The sequence below is a fragment of the Sprattus sprattus genome, assembly GCF_963457725.1.
Source record: "Sprattus sprattus genome assembly, chromosome: 1".
Classification (NCBI taxonomy): Eukaryota; Metazoa; Chordata; class Actinopteri; order Clupeiformes; family Clupeidae; genus Sprattus; species Sprattus sprattus.
In genome coordinates, this window is record NC_137920.1 from 29,278,100 (window position 1) to 29,301,534 (window position 23,435).

Sequence of the window (23,435 nt, forward strand, 5' to 3'; positions counted from 1 at the left end):
CGATTCTGTCTCGATTCAGAAAAGTTCATAATCGATTTTGTAATTAAAAAAAAATATACGGTATATATATATATTTTTTTTTTTTACACATCAATTTTATGTTGAAATGCAAGCTGCATCGATTATTGGATTGTTCATATAAAGTCAAAATTGTGACAAGGAAAAGCTTTTTCTATCATAAAAAATAGAGAAGGTAATTCATCTGTTGATTTTCTTTAATTATCAAACACAAAGTAGGAAGTGTAGCAAAGACTCTGAATAGCAAATTCGAATGTTTTAAAAGTCGAAATGGATTGATAATCATTTTATCGGTTTAGAATTGATAATCGTCTTTTTTACACATCCATTTTATGTTGAAATGCAATTATTGATTGATTATCGATTATCAATTAGAAACCAATAAAACGATTATCGATGCATTTTGACTATTGAATCATTTGAGCTTGCAACTCAGAGTCTAAAATCACTTCCTACTTCGTGTTTGATAATTAAAGAAAATCAACAGATGAATTACCTTTGCTATTTGCTTTATTAGAGTAAAGCTTTTAATGGTCACAATTTTGACTTTCTATAAGCAATGCAATAGTCGATGCAGCTTGCATTTTCAACATAAAATGGATGTGTTAAAAAAAAAAATATTACAAAATCGATTTTAACTCGATAATCGATGATCTATTTAAAATCGAATCGTTGACCTCTGAATCGATTTCGAATCGAATCGTGAGGTGCCAAGAGATTCCCACCCCTAGGTCCTTGTGGTCCATTGGGCCCTTCGGACTTTCCCATTCCCAGAGCAATCATGCAATGAGGGTGACTAACTTACAATGTTAATTGCTGGGTTTAGTGGAAGTGATAGGTGAAGGGGTAAAGGGAAGGATGAATAGAAACCACTGGCGGTAGATATTGCTTTAGGATTGCTTATTAGATTTCTATTGTCTTTGAATGTGTATCTTCCCTACATATCCTAATTCAGATTACTCATTCAAGTGATTCCTATTGCACAAAACTATTGTTCAATATGCTTTGGTTCTCATTTGTTTCGCACAAGCATACAGTGCATTTATTTAACCTTGTGCGTGTATTCCATGAATAAATATAAGTCAATTAATATACAAGATAAAAAAGATGTGATGGAGCATAAGTGGAAATAAAAATGGCTGACATAAACGTGGGGCAGAAAAGGCAATCAGAGCCTGTCAAGTAACTTTTTTTAATCGCATACATTATGGATTGGACACAGCAGGGGCAGGTATACACTCATCCTCTTCCTGGCAGGAGGAAGAAATTTGTATCGTTCATACACTACTTTAGAGTGTCACCTGTACTCAACCCAAAACAGCTTGAATTAATTCAACTGGCATACTGTTTTAATACCGTGATTAGATTATATCTCAAACAGCCCTGTAATTGGACGGGGGCATTGATTCATCAGCTCGGCTGTCCCCTGCCTGCCAACATCCTCTACATCTCCGGGTCCTGCTAGGAAAAGGAGGTGGGGGTGGGGGTGGGGGTGGTGTTGGGGGGGTGCATGTGTGACGAGAGTGATGCCAAAGGCTTCCAAATGGAGTCACAGCCTTCCATCCCAATGCTCCAAACCTGCTATCAGCATAAAAAAGATGCTTTTGTGGCGTCTACTTGATTAAAAAAACATATGTTTTGAACAGATGGTTGCAGCATTTGGTGTTAGAAAAATTTAAAATAAACTGTTATTTTTTTTATTTATTTAGCAGGTCATTTTTTTTTTTTTTTGGTCTGTGGACTTTTGGTGGCTGCCAGAGAGCTGTCAGCAATCTATAAGAGGCACTGGCTGCCTTTGAGAGCTAAAGGGTCTCCTGGAGCCAACCACATTCACTGGCCCAAGAAAAGTGCACAATCAAAAGAGATGGTTGGTCTGAGGCACAGGATGCTTGAAAGACCTCACTTCTGGAGTGCCTTGGAATCAAGAGGATGATGGGGTTGTTTGTGTGTGTGTGTGTTGAGGGGTGTGTTTGGCAATTCAATTTACCCCCCATCCTCCCCTTTCATCTAAGAATAGTTACTGCTTTTCGGGTTTAAATGTAGGCAAGTCGCCTTAACCTGACAAGACTTTTTAAAGTGAACTAAGAAAACACCATCCCGGTTTTTTAAATGAAGGGCAAAAAAAAGGAAAGAAAAGGAAAGCAAGAAAATCCTCGCTAGCATTATGCCAGCTGTGTAAGACAGTAAGCAGAACATGGCAGAACATGGCTACTACAATGAGCTGATGAAAAGAACTCTCCTCTGTTCCACTTCAGTGCATAAATATGGTTTGGTGAAACCCCAGAGAGAGGAAGCAAAAGAGAGAGAGAGAGAGAGAGAGAGAGAGAGAGACCGGCTTTTCCGGCGTGATACTGAGGCACTTAATACAGCAGTAATTTATGGCAGCCATTTTATGGTAAGCAGGGGAATGCTGACCTCCGGTCTGAAACTGCAGCTGTAAGCACTAGCGCCAACTTGGATGCAAACAAGCTGAAGTCAGAGGAGCTGCAGTGGTGTTCCAAAAACACGTAAAATGAGAACCACAGTTTGATTGGACACAGCAATTTCACAACGGTCGTACAAACGTGCATTGATGGGAAACTTATTTTTCTTTTGCCTTCATATAATTGGGGAAAGTGATGAAGAGAACAGATTACAGTGAGTGTAGTCAAAGGCCACGCGTGGGCACGGGACTAAGCCATTCCGTCCTTCAGTCATTTGAATGTTTGCAGTGTTTGGTGCCTTAGCAGTCACTATCAATACTGATGACCTCCCAAGGCTAGTCTTCACCAAAGCCTAGAACATGGCAGAGGCGCTATAATTAAAAAAAACAGCTTGGTGATAACATGGAGATTTGGCTTCATATCAAAGGGCCATAGAAAAACTATGAAAAGATTCCTTTAGGCTTTAGACCATTGTACTGCACGTTTGAATACATTTTAATCAATTGAAAATAGGGTGCACATACCGGGGATCTGTGGGAGCTGACAAGACAAGGGAGACAACTTTGTAGGTGTGTCAGAATTTTAAGGCTTTCAGGATAGTTGCCTTGGCTTAAGAGTAGTTCTGTGCTAAACTGGGATGTGGACAGAGGATGGGGCATTAAATATGCAATTTAGTTTGGGATGCTAAATTTATATTCATAAACCAGCCCATTTATTATTTAAAACCTGCCACATCAGCATAGCCACTTGCAGACCTCTAAAAATAAAAGCAAGCGTTTCCATAAACAGTGATGGGTCAAACAATGGCTTCAAATTTGGTAACTTAATGAGTATGACACGTCTCTGCACCACCCAACCATCCGCCACCAAGTCCCCCTCCACGTAGCCTCACTGTCCCCAACCACTAGATTTATTATAGTCCTATTATCATTCATGAATTAAATATCAAAAAGTGTGTGAAAGCAATTTCATAAATTTAAGGATTATGGCTCAGTCTTGAGCAAGTGATCCCATAAAACATCCACTTTAGGCGCACTACACCGGCGGGTTCCCCCCTTTCCAGGCGAATGCCCCCCTTTCCAGGCGAATGCCCGGTTCTGGGATAAATGCATAATAAAGATTAATGGTTTGCATAAAAAAACACCTACACTCACACACAGAGAGACAGGGGTGTGATGGCTGTTGTGGAACTGCCACATCTTGTAACGACACCGGGAGATTTTTGATCGCCTCCTTGCTGCAGTGTTCTCATCGTGAACTGATGACTCGACAAGTAAGAGCAAATTATCACCCAGAGGGCGGTGAGATGGATTCCAATCCACCCCACCCACACGCCCCCCTCCCCCCCTTGGTCCCTGCCTGCCACCCTGCTCTCTTCAAGTGACACACTCTCATCTTATTCAGTAATCTGACTCCTCTCTGGCCTGGGGGAAATGGGTAGAAAAGGACACATACAGTATATATACATGTGGGTGACTGCTTTTCCTTTTTGTATGTTATAATAATATATACTTTATATTGGATGGGATCGAGAGCAATCAGTGAGTGAGTGTATACCCTGGGTACTGGGCTAAAGAAATGAAGCTAGCTGCTTAGCATAAGAGTGCATTCAATAATCCCTCCCCAGTGTAATCATTTTACTTTACAGGGAGACGGCTTGTAAAGAAAAGAGGGATGAAAAAAAAATACAAGAAAAGCTACCCCTTTTATCTGAAGAGAGGCTGTCAAGGGCGCTCGGTTAGACTGAGAGAGAGAGAGAGAGAGAGAGAGAGAGAGAGAGAGAGAGAGAGAGAGAGAGAGAGAGAGAGCTATAGAGAGAGGGCACAGTTGATGTTTCCCCCATTAACTTTCAACTTATGGATAATATGGCACTTCTCCAAAGATATCTTGAACCTCTGCGTTATGATTGCCAAGGTTGTATCTGATGAAAACATGATGAACCAGCAGTTTATCTTTCAACTTTTTCCCCCACCCGTGCCCTCTGTAGACACACTTATAGCAACCCCCTACACACACACACACACACACACACACACACACACACACACACACATACACACACACACACACACACACACACACATTCTCACATCCACCGACCATCCCTCAACCCACTCCTTCAATCACACACACACACATACATGCACACACACACACACAAACTCCAACCCCAGCCGGCCCCATGCCTGCTTGCCTGGTGCGGACTTATTGAACAGTGGGAGACGTGAAGATTTTAATTACATCCCGAGCCCTGGAGTTAATTGAACATAGCAGAAGCCTTATTTCATGTTAGAGCAAATCAAGATGTTACTCATGCAAATTGGCGGACGCCCTGCTGTGAGAGGGTGGGGACACTCTCTTCACCAATGTCATACTTTACAGGTGGCAGCAAGACAAGAGCAGAACTAGGCTCAGTGAAGAGAACAAGAGAGGGGGAGAGGAGAGGAGAGGAGAAGAGAGGGGGAGAGGAGCAGAGAGGAGTACAGTATCACAGGGTAGACAGGAAAAGAGAGGGAGAAAGTGGTTTGACACTCATTTTATTAAACCATTGACTAACTTTGTCACACAATTACACCACTAAAACATAAAGTATTACAACCACCAACCGACAAGATTTACACCCTTACATTAGTAGAAGAGGAGAGGGGGAGAAGAGAGGGGACGAGAGGAGAGGAGATGAGAAGAGAGAGGACGAGATGAGAGGAGAGGTGAAGAGATGGGGTTGAGGAGAGGGGGTATTGGAGGGGAGAAGAGAGAAAGGGTTTGGATGGAGATGTCAGACATGAACACGATCAGGCCTATCAGATTGACACTCACTCTCTCACTTTCTTTCTCTCTCTCACTCACTCTCTCACTCTCTCTTTCACTCATCTCCGCTCATCACAGGTCACGCATCACTCTCCCATTTCGGCATCAGTTTGCAGGGCTGTCCCTCAGTAAGATGACATATGCCTTCATCGTTCCATTTGTTGAGCTCTCTCTGTGTGTGTTTAGCCAAAGGGGGCTTTCCCACCCGTGCAGTATTGAGAAAAGAACAGCTAGGGGGTTTGGGGGGTTGGGGGGTGGAGGTTGGGGGGCTCGTGGAGTCAGAGGATGAAAAGGGGGGGTCATGACGAGGGTCCTTGAAACGGAAAGGAGATGGCCTGATATCGGTTATGCTAATGTGTGGAAAATGGATTGAGGAGAAATCCTTTTGGGCTGACACCGGAGTGCCGTGCGCCGGACAGGGAGACTTCGGTCCTTGTCCGATCAGCAGCCACCCCCCGCCTCCCCCAAACCCCTGCCACGCTAATCCTCTGTGAATTTTGCACAGTCCCAACTAGCATCTTCAGCAGATTACTAATTCCTGGTAGTATGTGAATTTGATTGACTGTTTATACATAAGCGAGAGAGAGAGAGAGAGAGAGAGAGAGAGAATATCTTCACTGTTAAAAGTTTGAGTTGCAAATTCAGAGCTTGGGCCTGTAATGGGGTTAAAAGCTCTGCAAAAAAATATGTTGTCCCCTTAGAAAAAAATAACTAAATAAAATTATTATAGATTGGATTTTGCATGAATTAACATTGCATAATTTAACGGGCTAAAACAATTTTTGATGTTATGCTGTGGGCCACCTTGACACAGTCCTCTCAGGTATAAGCCATAGGTGACTGGCTTCAAGCTCACCTTAGTCTTATAGCAAAGTTAAAGTTAAAAGTTAAACAAAAAGTTAAATAGTTTAATATACAATATTAAAAACATCCACATTAGTCCAAAAAAAATCTCGGAATTAATTATAGAAGAGACTCTATCCCTCAGTCCCACTTGGATTGATTTGCAACTCAGTAACACCAGCCCTGCTTGGCTTGATGGGAAGACAAGGGAAGACTGGAAACCCCATCAACTACCTCATCCCTGTTCCCCTCCTCCTTCTTTTCCTGTATGTTCTGTTTGCACTTAACGCTCCAGGGAAATCCCAGCCTGCACCAGATGAGGGGAAAAAGGGGAGAGAAACCCTCTCAGTCTCTCTCTACTCCCTCTCTCTCTCTACTCTTGGAGCTTCTTGAGTCTTTTGCCTCTCCAGCACCTTATCTTTAATACCTAGTTGGTTGCTTGGGGGCTGGGGGGGGTTGTGGAAGTGGTGAGGTTTGGTGGAGCTGTCAAGCGAGGCCCCCGAGAAGCATCAGCCCCTGCCGGGTTTTTGACGTGTGTGAGGCAGTCCCAGCTCCGGCACTTAAGTCTATGTGTGTGTGTGTGTGTGTGTGTGATTGTGTGTGAGGACGGGCCTGCCTGGGCATGCTGAGCACCTGGAAACCCACTGATGTTAAGCTCCCTTGCGCTTTGTTAAGGCCAGTAAACTCCGGCCCCCAGCTGCTTGGCTGACAGACGGCTGCGGACATGACACCATGCGGGGATAAAAGCAGGCCAGTGGACGCAGTGCAGACGCGCGGTCGGACAACAAGTTCCTTATGACTCGCGCTGCGCTGTTTGTGGTGGTCGAGACCCCCCCTCCCGCCCATCCTCTTCCCTATGATGCCAAACACCCAAAAAAAACACAATCCTCACCAGCTGTGGTGCGACAGTGGCAGCTTAGTTTTAAGTGGTGTTTGAATTGGCGCAAGTCTGTGGTATATTGTGTGAAGTGTCGTGAGGCTTGTAGTTGTTTCAAGTTCTCCATCAAACCACAGTAGGGCCTTTTCTCAGCCAAACATACAAGTACGGCACATTTTTTCTTTCTCCTTTTACTTTTTTTTATTGCTTTTTAACCTTTCAAGTCATTTTTTCACCACCTTCAGGATAAGGAAACCTCTTTTTTATCAGCACATTCATACATGGCATAGACCTCTTTAAGTGAAGCACATTCCAATAGCTGCTGGAGAAACCCATAAACGCCTCCTCACTCAAGTATTAACCAGGCATAAATCTCCATACCATTAGTCTGACAGATATATATATATATATGTAAATATATATATATATATATATACAGCCGCGGAAAAAATTAAGAGACCACTTCAAAATTATCAGTTTCTCTGGTTTTACTATTTATTGGTATGTGTTAAAGTAAAATGTACATTTTTGTTTTATTCTATAACCTACTGGCAACATTCCTACCAAATTTCAAATAAAAATATTGTCATTTAGATCATTTATTTGCAGAAAAATGACAATTGGTCAAAATAGCAAAAAAGATGCAGTGTCTTCAGATCTCGAATAATGCAAAGAAAACAAGCTCATATTCATTTTTAAACTACACAATACTAATGCTTACACTTAGGAAGAGTTCAGAAATCAATATTTGGTGGAAAAACCTTGATTTAAAATCACAACTTTCATGTGTCTTGGCATGCTCTCCACCAGTCTTTCACATTGCCGTTGGGTGACTTTATGCTACTCCTGGCGCAAGAATTCAAGCAGCTCGGCTTCTTTTCATGGCTTGTGACCATCCATCTTCCTCTTGATCACATTTCAGAGGTTTTTGATGGGATTCAGGTCTCGAAATTGGGCTGGCCATGACAGGGTCCTGATCTGGTGGTACTCCATCCACACCTTTACTGGCCTGGCTGTGTGGCATGGAGCATTGCCCTGCTGGAAAAAACATTTCTCAGAGTTGGGGAACATTGTCAGAGCTAAAGGAAGCAAGTTTTTCTTCCGGGACAACGTTGTACTTTGCCTGGCTGAGGTTTGTAAAAGACCATAAGGATTGAAAAAAGCGGACTGGAGGGTCTTCTAGTTCGTCTTCTCTGATGAGTCCAATTTTCAGCTTTGCCCAACACATGGTCGTCTGATGGTTAGACGGAGACCTGGAGAGGCCTACAAGCCAGAGAGTCTTGCACCTACTGTGAAATCGGACTCATCAGAGAAGACGAACTTAGAAGAACCTCCAGTCCGCTTTTTCAATCCTTATGGTCTTTTACAAACCTCAGCCAGGCAAAGTACAACGTTGTCCCGGAAGAAAAACTTGCTTCCTTTTGCTCTGACAATGTTCCCCAACTCTGAGAAGTGTTTTTTCCAGCAGGGCAATGCTCCATGCCACACAGCCAGGCCAGTAAAGGTGTGGATGGAGTACCCCCAGATCAGGACCCTGTCATGGCCAGCCCAATTTCGAGACCTGAATCCCATCAAAAACCTCTGAAATGTGATCAAGAGGAAGATGGATGGTCACAAGCCATGAAAAGAAGCCGAGCTGCTTGAATTCTTGCGCCAGGAGTAGCATAAAGTCACCCAACGGCAATGTGAAAGACTGGTGGAGAGCATGCCAAGACACATGAAAGTTGTGATTTTAAATCAAGGTTATTCCACCAAATATTGATTTCTGAACTCTTCCTAAGTGTAAGCATTAGTATTGTGTAGTTTAAAAATGAATATGAGCTTGTTTTCTTTGCATTATTCGAGATCTGAAGACACTGCATCAATTTTGCTATTTTGACCAATTGTCATTTTTCTGCAAATAAATGATCTAAATGACAATATTTTTATTTGAAATTTGGTAGGAATGTTGCCAGTAGGTTATAGAATAAAACTAAAATGTACATTTTACTTTAACACATACCAATAAATAGTAAAACCAGAGAAACTGATAATTTTGAAGTGGTCTCTTAATTTTTTCCGCGGCTGTATATATATATATATATATATATATATATATATATGTAAATATATGAAACATCATGAGTGGGCATTGGGCAATTCAATTATCCACTCCTCTGCGAGCCTCATGTACGCAGTTTTTCCCTTCTTGACTGCTCACAGCATTGTCAGATGTCTCCTGGATCCTGTCTGTAAAGGCCTCAGGTTTCATGTAGCCTCTTTTTGCCTAGGCTTGCAGACACCTGCTGCTACATCGGCAAGCATCTGACAAAAAGACTACCGCTGAGCTCACGCTCAGGGAGACTGTTAGCAACCCACTTGCTCAACCTCAAGCCAGGCCTCTATCCCTGACCTCTCAGACCCCTCTTATAGGGTCGAACACATGGGGATTGTACAATAGAAGGTACTCTTTGTAGAAATAAGAACTGTCAACTGAAGCCAGAACTGCCTGGTATTTTGTGCCAAAACAGCTTATGAGTAAATACTCACATACACACAAACAAACAAACAAAGGTCTATACAGTAGGGTGAGGGGGGGTTCTTAGAAATGTCAATCTGAGTAGCATGACTACAGGGCAAGTGTACTTTTCTTATTTCCCTTACATATCATTCAAAGATGTCATTTAAAGCGCTATGAACTATGAGAATAAGGCAACAGTCAGATAGGTAGAATATACAGGATAAGGGTATATGACAGATGTATTGTGTTCCCATCTTCCTCATTTGATGGGATCCACTATTTGCTATAGATGCAGAGTTATATAGTCAGCCATGAACACATCTTATGGCATTGACTTCTCAAGGTCTCAGCGAATGGTCAGACCCGTAACACACTTCACCGATGACCCATTTGAGTGCATTTATTCACCTCACTCTTGTGTTGACCTGGGAATTGTATAGCATTGAATTATCTCTGTAAGCGTTTAATAATTCTGCAGTAAGAACCAAATTCAATATACTGTATACATATGGCTATACTCCAAAGGAGAACAAACCAGGGTGCAACTCCCATAGGTACATGTTCTCCTGCAGTAGAACACACATTGGAACATGCTCTCCTGAAGTAGACCCCCCATTGGTGCATGATCTCCTGCAGTAGACCCCCCATAGGTACATGATCTCCTGCAGTAGACCCCCCATTGGTACATGATCTCCTGCAGTAGACCCCCCCATTGGTACATGATCTCCTAAAGTAAAATACCCATAGATGCATGATCTCCTGCAGTAGACCCCCCATTGGTACATGATCTCCTGCAGTAGACCCCCCATTGGTGCATGATCTCCTGCAGTAGACCCCCCATTGGTACATGCTCTCCTGCAGTAGACCCCCCATAGGTGCTTGATCTCCTGCAGAAGCACAATCACCAGAACAGGCAGCCCACCATCGTATCTCTGCTGCAGGTCTACTCAACTTACAGGTGCCAATTTGAGATTTTGTAATGGAGACCTGAGAATTAATAAATATTGCTTTGTTGTGGGATTTGAGTCGCAGGTGTGTAATTACACTGCACCTGCAAATCCCCCCATTGAGTGGGTGACGGGGGGCTTTATGATATTATCTTAATCGCTCCCTTGGGTTGAGCGTCAAAACCCTCTCGAATTGAAAATGTCATCACAATTGCACCAGCTAACATCATCCAGGGTCAGCAGTTGTTGCAATCTTATTTGTTTTTGTGTGTCTGTATGGCGGGATGTTATTGAGAGACGGTGAATTAGAAACTGCCGGGGCTGTAGCTGCTGCCATCGGATTTGAGAGTGTGCACACGTCTCGCAAATCCCATCTCTCTGTAGTTATTGTTTAATTATCGACATTCAAATCCGAGCAAACAAGACTTCACAGGTATATCAACAATTCCCCAGCCTTTGTTTCTTTCATTGTGAAGGGGGAAGAGAAACAGACTGAAAGGGAACGAGCGTGAGAGAGAAGAAGCGACATGGTCAGAGAGAAAAGGAAATCAAGAATTGCGGAGGGTAAAAATCACACTGTCTTCTTTTTCCTCTGTAGAGACTAATTATTTTCTCCAGTCTCCATTCTTCCTTGACGCAGATCTCTATATTTAACATGAGAGATTTATAAGACTGTACTGAGCAGGTTTGCAAAAAAAAAAAATAGTTTTGATTTTTTTGGTGCTTTTTTTTAAACCAGACTTGCATTCTAAATCTGCATACGCCTTTGGTTATTTCTTTTCTACCTCCCTCCTTGAGCCTTTTTTTTCCGTTGACAGGTATACACTGTCAAAACAACATCAATGACTCGATATTTCTGTTCTTAGATGTTTACGGTCAAAGACACGCCAAAGAAAAGCGGTCTGCAATTTGTAGGCAGGTGTTGGGCTTTATTTTATCATCTCATTACCTCAAACCGGAGTATTTGTTATGGCAAGCACCTAGAGACCCCAGACACCCCATAAGGTCTTTATATACGTAAGTACAAAGTGCGAGAAGCAACAGAACTGTCTTTTTTGATTAGAAAGTACACAACACTGCTACACCAGGCAGAGGCTGCTGTACATGCTAATGCGCTACACAACCGAAAGCATGCTGAGAGTCTGACAGGATAGTGTTCCTGGCTTCTGGGTTTGTATTCTTTGATCCCAGTGTTGTGATGTGAAAAAGAGAATGCCAAGAGCAGGAAACCAAAGAGGGAAGAGCTAGAGTTTTTGGGGCAGTTTTACCAGAATGAGAATAGCCTATCAGCTGTAGAACATGCTACTAGAGCCGGGATCCGCTCTGCTAGAACTACAGACTCATTTGGCCTGCCCTTCCTCACTGTCTCAGGCTCCGTCTCTCTCCCCCCCCTCCCTCTCTCTTTCACACTCACCCCCTCTCTCTCTCTGTCTTTCTCGCCCTCTCTGTCTCACTCTTTCCTCTCGTTACACACTAATGATTGATAATGTTTTATTAATGGTCAGAAGTCCTCCGCCGAGGCTCCAAACAAATTGTGGAAATTTAGCGATTCGCCCGGCGTGGCATCAATCATTCCTGCGGCTTGCGAATCATGATCATGCATCAGTGTCATATCTTCTCTTCCGCCGTGGCCTATGAAGGCGAAGGGAGACGCGTGTTTATAACGTAAACAAATGAGCCGGTCGCATGCGCACTTCCCATCTATTCCGTGCAGCACCAGCACTCATCTAAATTAGACCTCGTTTAAAAAACGAAAAGAAAAAAACTCTGACAGTGTTTTCAGAGGGGAGTTTAATTTTATTCTCTCTGACGCTCACAGGGGTGATGGGGGAGTGAAGTGGGGTGAGGTGAGGCGGTGGGGATGCAGAGGGGTCATTTTGACGGGGAGATGAAGCCTCGTGCAACATTCTCAACCTCATGGCTTTGCAACACATGGCATCTTGGCTTGATTTTGTTATGTCGGCGAGGGGGAAGGTTGATCTCATAGTGCTTTTTCTCCACGCAGCAGGCAATGGAAACCTGATAGGTGTACTCGATATATTGCTCATATTAAATCCACATATGTTCGTCTTATAATCCACTACCCTGCACGATAATTCCCACAGCATTGCTTTCATGGTCATACTGATATCTTGGATACTAATGCAATCTAGATTGATGTTTCCCATACTGTATGTTGCAACTAGAATCACACAAAATATGTTGTCTAATCTTTTTATCTTTGCTCCAGTCAACCAAGCCTTTTGTAAATTAAGGTGTTGGGATGCTGCTCACTCGTCCAGGACATCGATTTGTATGTGTTCATGTTTTCAGATCAAACAAATCAATGCTTGTTATCCTCCACAATACAGTACACCCTTCACGAGGGAGCAAACAGATCGGAGGGCAAAGAGGCTTAACCTCCTTAGCAGTCCTCTCTCTCTCACTCTCACACAGACACACACACACACACACTCCCACCACACAAACAGACCCAACACACTCACACACACACACAAACAGACACACACACACACACACACACACACACACACAAACACACACAGACACACACACACACACACACACACACACACACACACACACACACTACTTCCTCACAAACAGACCCCACACACACACTAACACACACACTACTACAAACACACACACAAACAGACACACTCAAACCATCAACTACACACATGCCTGATAAACACACACACACACACACACACACACACAAACACACACTTACTCACTGAAGTAGCTGACTCAGTCTCTCAGGACGGTGGTGTGGTTTGTGAAGGATACCGGTGAGCCTGAGGTTACAGGGCCCCCTGTCAGTGACTGGTGTTTCGTCCCCCTTGAGAAAATGCCCTGCAACGGCGCTCACAGGAGCTGAGCCACAGTGTGTTGGTGTGTGTGTGTGTGTGTGTTGAAACGTATATTTGTCTCTCTGGGTGCATAACTCATTATTACTCATATTTATCTTCAGCTGCTTGTATGAGTTCTTGCCTATCTGTGAGGGGTGACGCCAGTCAGTCAGTCAGTCAGTCAGTCAGTCAGTCATTCCGTCGGAATATGTTTGACCTTCAGCATCCCCCGGCGCCTGGCTTGGCCAGGAACTTGCCTGATGCTGCTTTGCCATTCGGAGAAGCTCAATCACCCTCGACAGGTCATACTTCTCCGGGGCCTGACAAGAACAAAGGCCCAGACCCCCCACCCGGCCCAGCGCTGCCCACCCGACCTGAAGGGAGGCCAAAGGTTGCCTTAGCATCCGTGCCAGAATGACTGCGGGATCGATCACCCCGCTGCCGATAGCCATAACTAAGCACGGATCCCAGCGTGGGTCAGAAGAGGAGGCGGGGAGGGAGGAAGGCACAGTAATAATAAAATGATGAGGGTGTAGAAAAATAAATAAATAAATTAATTAATAAACAGAATGTCTGTTTATGGCTAACATGGACACTAAAACTGTAAACTTTGCTGGGGGAGGGGGGGGGGGGTAAAATATTGGGGATAACTTGTGTGGTCATCATGTTGTAAATGGGTCTTAAAAAGCAATATTTTCTGTATGCGTATGTGTGTGTGTGTGTGTGTGTGTGTGTGTGTGTGTGTGTGTGTGTGTGTGTGTGTGTGAAATGTTGTGTGATATAAAATTGTTCTGTTATGTTTTGCCAGCTCACAAAAACACACGTCAAGGTCACAAACACGACCCACACCTTCTCACTGAGACACAGGCTTTTCTGCTATCAGCTAATTGCTGCAGTTGTTCACGTAATACCCACTTAGCCATGAGAGCTACACACATCGTTCATCACTAATGGCGAACATAGAGAGCACAAGTTCAGCGTTTCAAAAATAATTAGCATGTAAGGATATCGCCGGTGAGACGGATGCGGTTCCGGAAATATGGTATTTGGCCAGCCCCTGCTCGTCAGATGCGAGGTCAGTCCCGGGGACAATTAATAGTCACCTTAACAAGCAGCTTAAAACCCTCTTAATAGGCAGGATAAAAACCCACTGAACTCTGAAAGGTAATGAACATTTTTTATTGACTAAGACGTTGTTGGCTTTATTAGCTACATGCAATGGTGCTGACACTTAGCCGAGACACTTACATTGAGCACTAAATAAATGACATGCCCCTGTAAATATCACAGTGAGTTTATTCCATGACTTATTTATCCCCCAACTCATCCACACGCGCCAGCGTCTCCCTCCATGTGTCGGTTTATGACTGCGCCATGGGGAAGGTGATTGTTTTTCCCATTTTTTTCTTCTGTCGCTTGTCAGTCTGTCAAAAACTTTGACAAAGGCTCCTCAAAGACAATGACTGATGGCTCCATCTGTGGGAGAAACGCTGGGCACAAGTGGGTGGCCGGGCGCGGGCGGGCGCGTGTGTGTGGTGGCACGTGACTCAATAACTCCCGTATCCTTCACTTGGTCTATTTCTGTCCCCATTCTCTAGATGTGGATGGCTGGGTTGTGTAACATCACTGATACACTCCTCTACAGCCACATCATGACTGTGGATGCACACTGTTGAGATAAAGCACCCAGCTCCGTTGTATCTGTGCATCTTAAAATCCATCCGTTCGCCAACGAAGATGAATGGGGTAATTTTGTCCACTGCTCTTTCCTCTGGGGGGGGGGGGGGGGGGGGGGGGGACGCACAGTGATATTACCTTCTAATGAGACGCATGCAACTCAATTCCATTTTGCAATCAGGCAATCCACTTGCATGGAACTGATTCATTGGTAACCTCCGCTAATTAATGGGTGCCATTGCTGGCGTGTGTGTATGTGTGTGCGTGTGGAGAGGGAGAGAGGGAAGGCACAAGCGCATGCTGGCATCGATTCGCTGGAGAGACACACCTGCTCGCAGTCTAGGGGCCGAGCAGAAGCTAGCAGTATGTTCCTTCTGAGCCGCTATGTCTGGATGGAGAAGCAAACTTTGTTTGGTAAATTATACAGGACTGCTAAGGGAACCCGGGTCCCCAAAGCAGATGGCGTCTTTTGCCATCATCAGCGCTCTAAACACTCGGTAATCCAAACTTTGAGCTCAGCAAGCAACTTTATTCTTTTCTCTCTCCGTTTCTCTCTCTCTCTCTCCCCGTTTTTTTATCCTTCTCACTCTCTCTCTCTCTCTCTCTCTCCCTCAGGTTGTCTGGTGGTTGTCAAAAGTTCCACCAAAGGCTTTTGGTGCCCGCTGAAGGAACCAAAGGGGCCAGTTCCTGATTGTGGCAGGTAGACAGACGTTAGTTATAAAGTTTTGACAGGCAGAGTGCACTATAGACGGCTGAAGACTTGAGGGAGCCCTGCCCTGTCTTCTTGTTCTCATGATAAACCTGCGAGTGGGATGCAAGAGTTACAGATGATGTCAACACTGCCGTTGACACCTGCTCCATCACGACAACACACAGGGGCTGTTCTCAATCTAGCACCCACCTTCAAGTAGCTGCTCTGCAATACGTGAGGTTGTCACATTGTGCTTATTAACCTCAGCCAAGCCACAGGCAGTACAATTATACTAATTCTATTATTCTTTCTTTTTTTACCGGTCAAATAATGTCAGGTATGTTTTGGAATATTATATGGCTATCTTAAATGTATTTGATATGTCAAATGGGTGCTGCAAACATATTAACAAAGTAATAGCACACAGTTTTAATGTTTAATGAGACATGGATCCATGGAGAGGCAAGGTTACACATTTTATTATGACTATTTATTCTATCAAATATACATGATGTTTTAATTGGCTGGCAGTTAATTGCTTCGGGGGACCACTGCAATAGAGGCAGAATCTTATTGGATAACTTGGTTACAGTCACCTGTAAATCCTCTTTCGTTGGCATTAGACATTAAGGAATATGCAAGCAGTCATTCGTCAGGACAAGCCTAAGACCATTTTTCCCTGCCAGCTGTCTACCATCCACACCATTAAGTCTCAGTATGTCGAGGAGTGAGGAAAGCTTTTTTTATGGAAGGCTGTTCCACTCCACAAACTTACTGCCCCAGAATTTCTGTACCTGAATTTTGAACCATTTTCTTTTTTTAGGGCAATCCACATAAATCATGCAGAGTATTTTAAACAAAGCCCCACAAGTGCCGTCCTAAATCCAGAGGGGTATTTCCCACCAGGTCTGGAGACAGACATCTAATCTGTACCCTGCTCCACCCCCCCCCCCCCCCACCTCCATCTCCTGGGTGCCCTACTGACGGCAGACACCTGAAGTTGCCACTGAGCGCTTAATATAGCGAGCGCCAAGCTGCCGGGGGGACGTGCGAGGAGAGTATTATTATTAGTAGCCATCCTTCCTTCCACACACGTCAGCCATACGTAATCACTCCACACTGAAACAGTTTTTATCTGAGGAAGTTGTATTTTTTAAAGGCCTAAGTATTCACCTGCTGATGGGTAATGTATAATTGAGAGGCATAAATAACACACCTTGATCCTTAAAGGGGCTATTTGTAAGATTGACTGGCTGTCGGCTAACAAGCTAACCATTTCACACTCCCCACCTCAAGCAGATTCATAAACATTTCTATGTTGATGTCTAGATAATATCCATGCTACCATAAGCATCTCCATGAATATCAATTGATATTTATATGTGACATTAACTTGCTCGAGGCAAACAGACCCCTATGGGTCTTCATATAGGCACTTGAGCTTTTAAGCTAGCCGATAGTCTAACCATTCAAATGCTGATACACAAAAAAAGGTTTGTGTCCCTAGGTGTGCATTTCTCTTGCCGTTATTCAAAGGTCAACGAACTTTTGGGCAATAGCCTGAAAACTATTTTCAAATTATGAAATTTGCATGGCAAGCTGGCCTCTTGGAGGTTCATTACGATTCATTTGTGGAGTGGCACCACCCAGTGAGAAATGTTCAAAGCAAACATCCAGCATTTCACAAACTAGAATATTGTGATGTAAAGGTTCAAACTCCACAACATTTGACACCCGACATCACTACCATATTCTTTGGATGCACGCCACATTTCATGAAATTTCGTCTCAACTGCAACTGGCATGTTTCAATATCTCAAGAACTGCTAAAAGTGGACAGCCATCACCCAGACACGACCTAAGTTTTCACTCATACAAAGATATACAACAACTTTTTAGTCTGTCGTTTCCAGGAACTTAATATTTAAAAATGATAGAAATTTGAAGAAATGGTAAAAATAGCATAATTTATATCATTCCAGTGCATTTCATTCATCTGGATGTTTAGTGGTTGTGTTGTTATTTGTTTGATACAACAGGAAAATGTGCAAAACAAGCACTCCCCTCCCCCCGACACACACACACACACACACATACCCAAACCAACACATCCTCCACCACATCCAACCCCACCCTCTTTATTAAACTGTCCTTTCCCCAGTAAGGCAAATGGTGCATCATCTGCAATTAAGTCTGAGCACTTTTATATTGCCTCCAAAATCTCATTCACTTAAAGTGTCAGGTCCGGGTACCAGTCAAAGTGAGTCATGACAAATCTGATGTATTCATTTATCCCTGTGCCTTGCCGGTGGGTTTCAAGAAATAAAAGAACAAGATCAGAAAGACAGGTAGAACTTAAAGCTTTGAAAGATCTCTTTTGGAACGGTTTTGCTTTCAAAACATGCGCTTTGGTGCTCAACGGCCCAATTTATTCTTGCCCCAGAACCTTCTCTCATCTTTTAACCAAATCACATACCTTCTTAACACCTCTGCCATGCGTCTTAGCTGTAGAGAAATCCAAAAGGTGTCGGCAGAAAAACCATTAGGAAATGAATAAAAAAGGGTAAAGCAAATTTCATCTAGAGTTAGTTTCGGTTGAGACCACAGACATATACCCGACAAGCCCCCTCTCTTTTTTTTGGCAAGGGGTGTCATATGACACTGAATAATCTTTTAGTCATTATTTAATATATGAAGATACACACCCCCTCCCAAGCCCCAAAACCACAAAGTCTAATCTGTTCTGCTTTTTCTTTGAGCCTGAAATCCAAACACAATCTTTTCTTGTCAGGGTTCCAACCCCCTCAAGCATATGAGCATACTATGGTATGCGCAGGCAAGAAGCCCTCTTTTTGTGTCTCCCACTCATTAGACCAGCAGGATGCATCACATGGGGTTGGCGGCTGAATATCTTTTCGAGCTGAGCTGCCTGTCACTTCTTAAACTCTTTTTTGGTTTCGTTTGCCTCATTAGGTGACTCGTTTTTTTTTTTTGTCTTCTTCCTCTTCTTCTTCCTCCTGCGGCGCCGGGTAGCTATACTCAGAGGACTCCATGTTCGGAGTCAATTTAGCCCAGCATGTCAGCGTCTCGCTATCTGACTTCTTGACACCTACTGTGTCTGCCCAAAAAATGGTGTAGGTTCGCCCCTGTGATGTGTTCCGGTTTACTTAAATGAAAGTTGATATCTGCCTGGCATTGCAGCACATTTCACTCCCCATTATGCTACACATTCTTTAGCCATGTCCTTTTGTAAATGTCTAATTAGTAATAAGAGCTATTGTTACAAGCTGTTACACTAATTATAATAATGAAGATTATGGCTTGGGATGGGGTAAACATTAGGCTTTTAATTAATAGGGCTTTCCAAGTCGGCACAGTGTGATTGATTTCACTAGCAAGGCGTGTCGCAAGGCATTTTGCTCATTAAAACTCGGATAAAAAAAGGGTTACCCTTGTTCTCGCCCCTCTTGAGATTCTCCATTTCCCTAATTGCTTTGACTTGAGTTTAAAATGTTGTGTTTTGAACCAAAAAACATGATAAGTTAATAGTGCTCAATGCTAGACAACTGTTAACAGCTTTGCGCAGCTGGATAGAGATGAACGAGTTTGTCTGCAAGTTTTGCCTTTGCAGAAAATAAAGCGTGGCTCCAAGCTTGGGCCCTGTTGATTACATGAAATTGCCCTGCCTGTGCACAATTTTGACCACTTTAATTCCAGAAATTGCTGACTGTGCTATTTTTGCAAGGGGGCTGCTTTTTCCTTCTTTAAAAGTGACGGGTTCAGTAATATACTATACTACCAAACGTCTGCAAGAGCACATTTTTTAAGGCACACAAGGGCCGATGTGACCAGTGCTGCTCAAATTGGAGAAGCTAATGCAGACGCTCTGAATAAAGTTGGGGTGCTCCAGGAGCCTGTTTTAATGAAATACATTAAATTGTGGTTCTAGTGAGGTCTACTCATGCCTTAATGCTGGGGCAATGATATTGAGGAGCCTATTAACTATTAACGTATTTACACTGACTGCAATGTCAGCTTTCCTTCTTGGCTTTGGCTGTAGGAACTTTGTTGCTTTTATTAATGATTACTAGCCTGACGATGTCATACTCATAATTCTAGTCAGAATATGAGTCTGATGCTGAGCCATTGGGCTGTGATTATGGGGCGTGTTTCAACGAACCAATATAAAAAATGCCTCTTCGCTCAGTTGGATACCTACAACTAATCAGAGCAACATAGTATGCCCATCTGATACATTAAAACTTTTACCAGATCCCGTAAGAAGGACGGCAAAACATATTTTCGATCGACAAATGCCTTGATCGCATTTCTCTGTTTCTCTTTCAAAATGAATGCGCTATCAATGTCTGTGAGATATGCCTGCTCACGTACTTATTAGCAGCAAGGCTATAGCTAGCTACCATTTGTTTCAATGTTTCAATAGCATAACCTATCAATAATGGTCTAGAGTGCTTCAGTTAAGACCTACAATCCTCGGCAACATTCGTGTTGCACATACACAACTAACCAAGTCAATGTAGACATAAAAAAGTTGTGTAGATAGCTTAAATCATATAAAATATGTCCCACTAAGCTCCCGAGACGGCGCCATCTTTGTTCGATGTATATTCTATCTATCTAATCAACTCAAGCGTTGGTTGGTCATCTGTCCATCAACGTATAAAGCCCGCCCTTACAATTTGATTGGTCAGATCACTTTTCCGAGACGTTGAATCTCTCCCCACTAGCTCAAGTCCAGACTGAATCTCCCAGACCAAAAATGTTGTGGGCGGAGTTCAGGCTGGTATCCAGGCTAAATGATTACAGTTATAGTTTAGAACTATGGTTTGTTCTTCTAGAGTGAAATATGCGGCTTTAGACCTCTCCATGTTTGCAACTGGTCATCTGGTGCCAACACCAATCCTTTTGAAAACCTAGGTTGACTTGATGAGTTGATAACCATTGATAGCCTCCCCGATGTTGGGGTCAATCCAACTAACGAAATGATGCCCTGGGTATGTTAAACTTACTCCTTAATAATATGTCACTGTTTTCAACCACAACCCTTCCCACCTCGTAAATGCCTTAAACTTTGAGATTGACACCCTCCACTAGCCACTTCTACTGAACGTAATGTTATACATATCTTCAGTTTGGCTATTTCAAGCCATCATAAAAAATTACATCTGCTAGGTGCCATTTTGTGTTCATTTCACTTCTGTGTCTAATTACTGTGTGACTGCAGCATAATATTGTCGTACGCGTAACTAAATGAAGTCATTTTCTGTAACTACATGCCTTGTTGATGACTGAGTAAAATGCCTTGTTGAGATGGCTGCAACAGTCATGGACATAATTCTGCTTCTTGCACAGCCTTCCTTTGTTGTTTGTCCTTTAATATTTTACATGATGCTGCTCGGCTGAGAAATGCAACAGTTTCAGCAGCAGCAGCCGAGGCGCAGTTACATGGAACATTAACTTCTTGTAATGAGACCTACACCTAAAAGATCTATTGAAGTGGTTTTCAGGCCATATTACCCCCCTACCCCCCCCCCCCCCCCCCCCCCCACACACACACACACACTCACACAATTGCATTCAGTACATATGAAAAGAACAGCAGGTTTAAAAATTTGCTAATAAAAACACTAACACGCAAACAAAAGATTGCAGTTAATGTGATACTGAAATTGATTGGGAATCAGGGGACAGAACTAAATGTTGAGCTGAGACAGTCCTGTTCCTCAAAACAGACCCCTCCCCTCCCAAAGCAACAAGAGCCCCTAATTGGTGACCGTGGCGCTTCTAAACCCCCCCAAGTCCCTGTGGGACCTGACAGACTGGAGTCAACGAGGGAAAATAAAAAGAGAGTTATGGCCAACTGGGAGAAAGACCTGAATAAATAGCACAGTGGTGTGTAGGTGTGTGTGTGTGTGTGTGTGTGTGTGTGTGTGTGTGTGTGTGTGTGTGTGTGTGTGTGTGTGTGTGTGTGCGTGTGTGCGTGTGTGTGCATGGCCATCTATCTATCTGTAACACACTGGAGAATCACTGCAGGTCCATTAACACTAGGACCTCACCAGGCGGGCCCATCCACCTCCTCGTGCTAAGCAACACGTCTACGTCTGGGGGAAAGAGTGATTCTGTGAAAAAGAAAGGGGAGTAGAACAGAGATGGGAAAGAGGCAAAAACACTGATTGGCATAATTTAGCATGTCATCCTTAAAACCCGCTAGTCGCTGTTTTATTTTAGCTCTCACCCCACGTGCGAGCTAACCATTTCCAAGCCCACGTGCTAAAAGTATTGTAAATAGGACGCCCTCTTATGTGATTCGGCTTGGCAGTGATGGCAATAATTCTCCTACTAATGCCGACTGTGTTTACCACCTAAGCAGGCTCAGTCGCTCCAATGTAAATGCATTACAGACCGATTTATTTTATCATTTACCATGATTTGTTGTTCTTGTTTTTCCAAACTGGCCTCCCCATTTTTGTATTGCCTGACCCCTTTTGGTAAACACTGAACTGAGTGCGGCCATGCGAGTTGTGATATATGCAACTGAGTCCGCACCCTGACACTTCCAGCGTAGCTAAATTGCTAAACAACTTCATTAGCGGCAGCACGCGCAGCCACATGTGCTCCCTTTCGGCTCATGTTTTATTAATCGCGTTAAAGCGCTCGCACCACTCATGCTAAAATTGATGATCGCATTTCTGCCCTTTCTTTCCAGCGGTCATTCATATTCATATTTCTATGCAGAGTAACTTCACATGAAACGGGTAACAAAGCATGAGACAGGGAGTTAGAGGAGGGTGGTGATGGTGGATGATAATGGTGCATGTTGGTGGCGACACTGGAGGGGGGGGGTTGGTGCTTTTGTGGGGGGTAAAACCACCTGCATCTCTGCCCACCCTCACATCACATGCCACAGGGCTCTTGAAATTGCCCCCCTATCTGTGTGGTGACTCAGCCATGTGAAACAGGCAAAATAAACCACAGCTGGCATTAATCTTTGAAATTAACTCTTACATGATTGATGGTTGCGAGGAGACAGCACTCTCTCTATTCATTAGTGGCGCCCATTAACAGAGTTCAGTGTCCTCACACACAAACACTCTGAGAGTGAGAGAGAGAGGGAGAGAGAGAGAGAGAGCCTTCAGTTGAGCCTGACAGGTCACGGCAGAAACTGTGTTGTTGTCTCACACACACGCTCACTAATTCTGTTTATCGTGGCGCACAATCACAATTGCTGAGAAGATGGCGAGCTGCTGCAGCTTAATATGCAGCAACCCGTCTGATTCTCAGGGGACCTGTTGCTCGCTAGAAGGTCTTTCATGGTGACAATTCACAGCCATTAAGTGTGTAGTGTTTAATAAGGATCTATTTCTTTATGTGTAAGCACTCCCCTATGCCTTGTTCTCCTATTGGTTATTCGCCATGCGCATGTATACATATAATGCAGAACCTAAAGTAAACCAAGTGATGTGTCACCTGTGAACTTAACCTCCGAGTGAGCCTGATTATTGTATTAATAAGTTGTCGCATAGACATGACAAAGTGAAAAGAGACTTTCGGTGGGGGAGGTTGGGCGCGGTTGAATGATCATGTAGAAATGGTTGCACACATTGCCGAATGAGATCGGTACAAGGGAAGGGATAATTTTCACGGTTCGACTGTCTAATGTCCGTTGCACGTTGAAGAGCGCCAAGGACGGTGCACTCCGGAATCTCAGCTGCGAATCATAGCCTGCAAATGGTGTGGAGTAAATTCCCATCTGCCAGCCACAACATCATTACAGT

The 23,435-nt window shown here is 43.6% G+C and overlaps 1 protein-coding gene across 1 annotated transcript in view; it reads right to left on the reverse strand.

Annotated features, from left to right (window-relative positions):
• Positions 1-23,435, reverse strand: part of LOC308369004 (VPS10 domain-containing receptor SorCS1-like) — a gene marked incomplete at its 5' end in the record, with an annotated part of 147,234 nt that overhangs the window by 105,148 nt on the left and 18,651 nt on the right. The window lies entirely within an intron of this gene.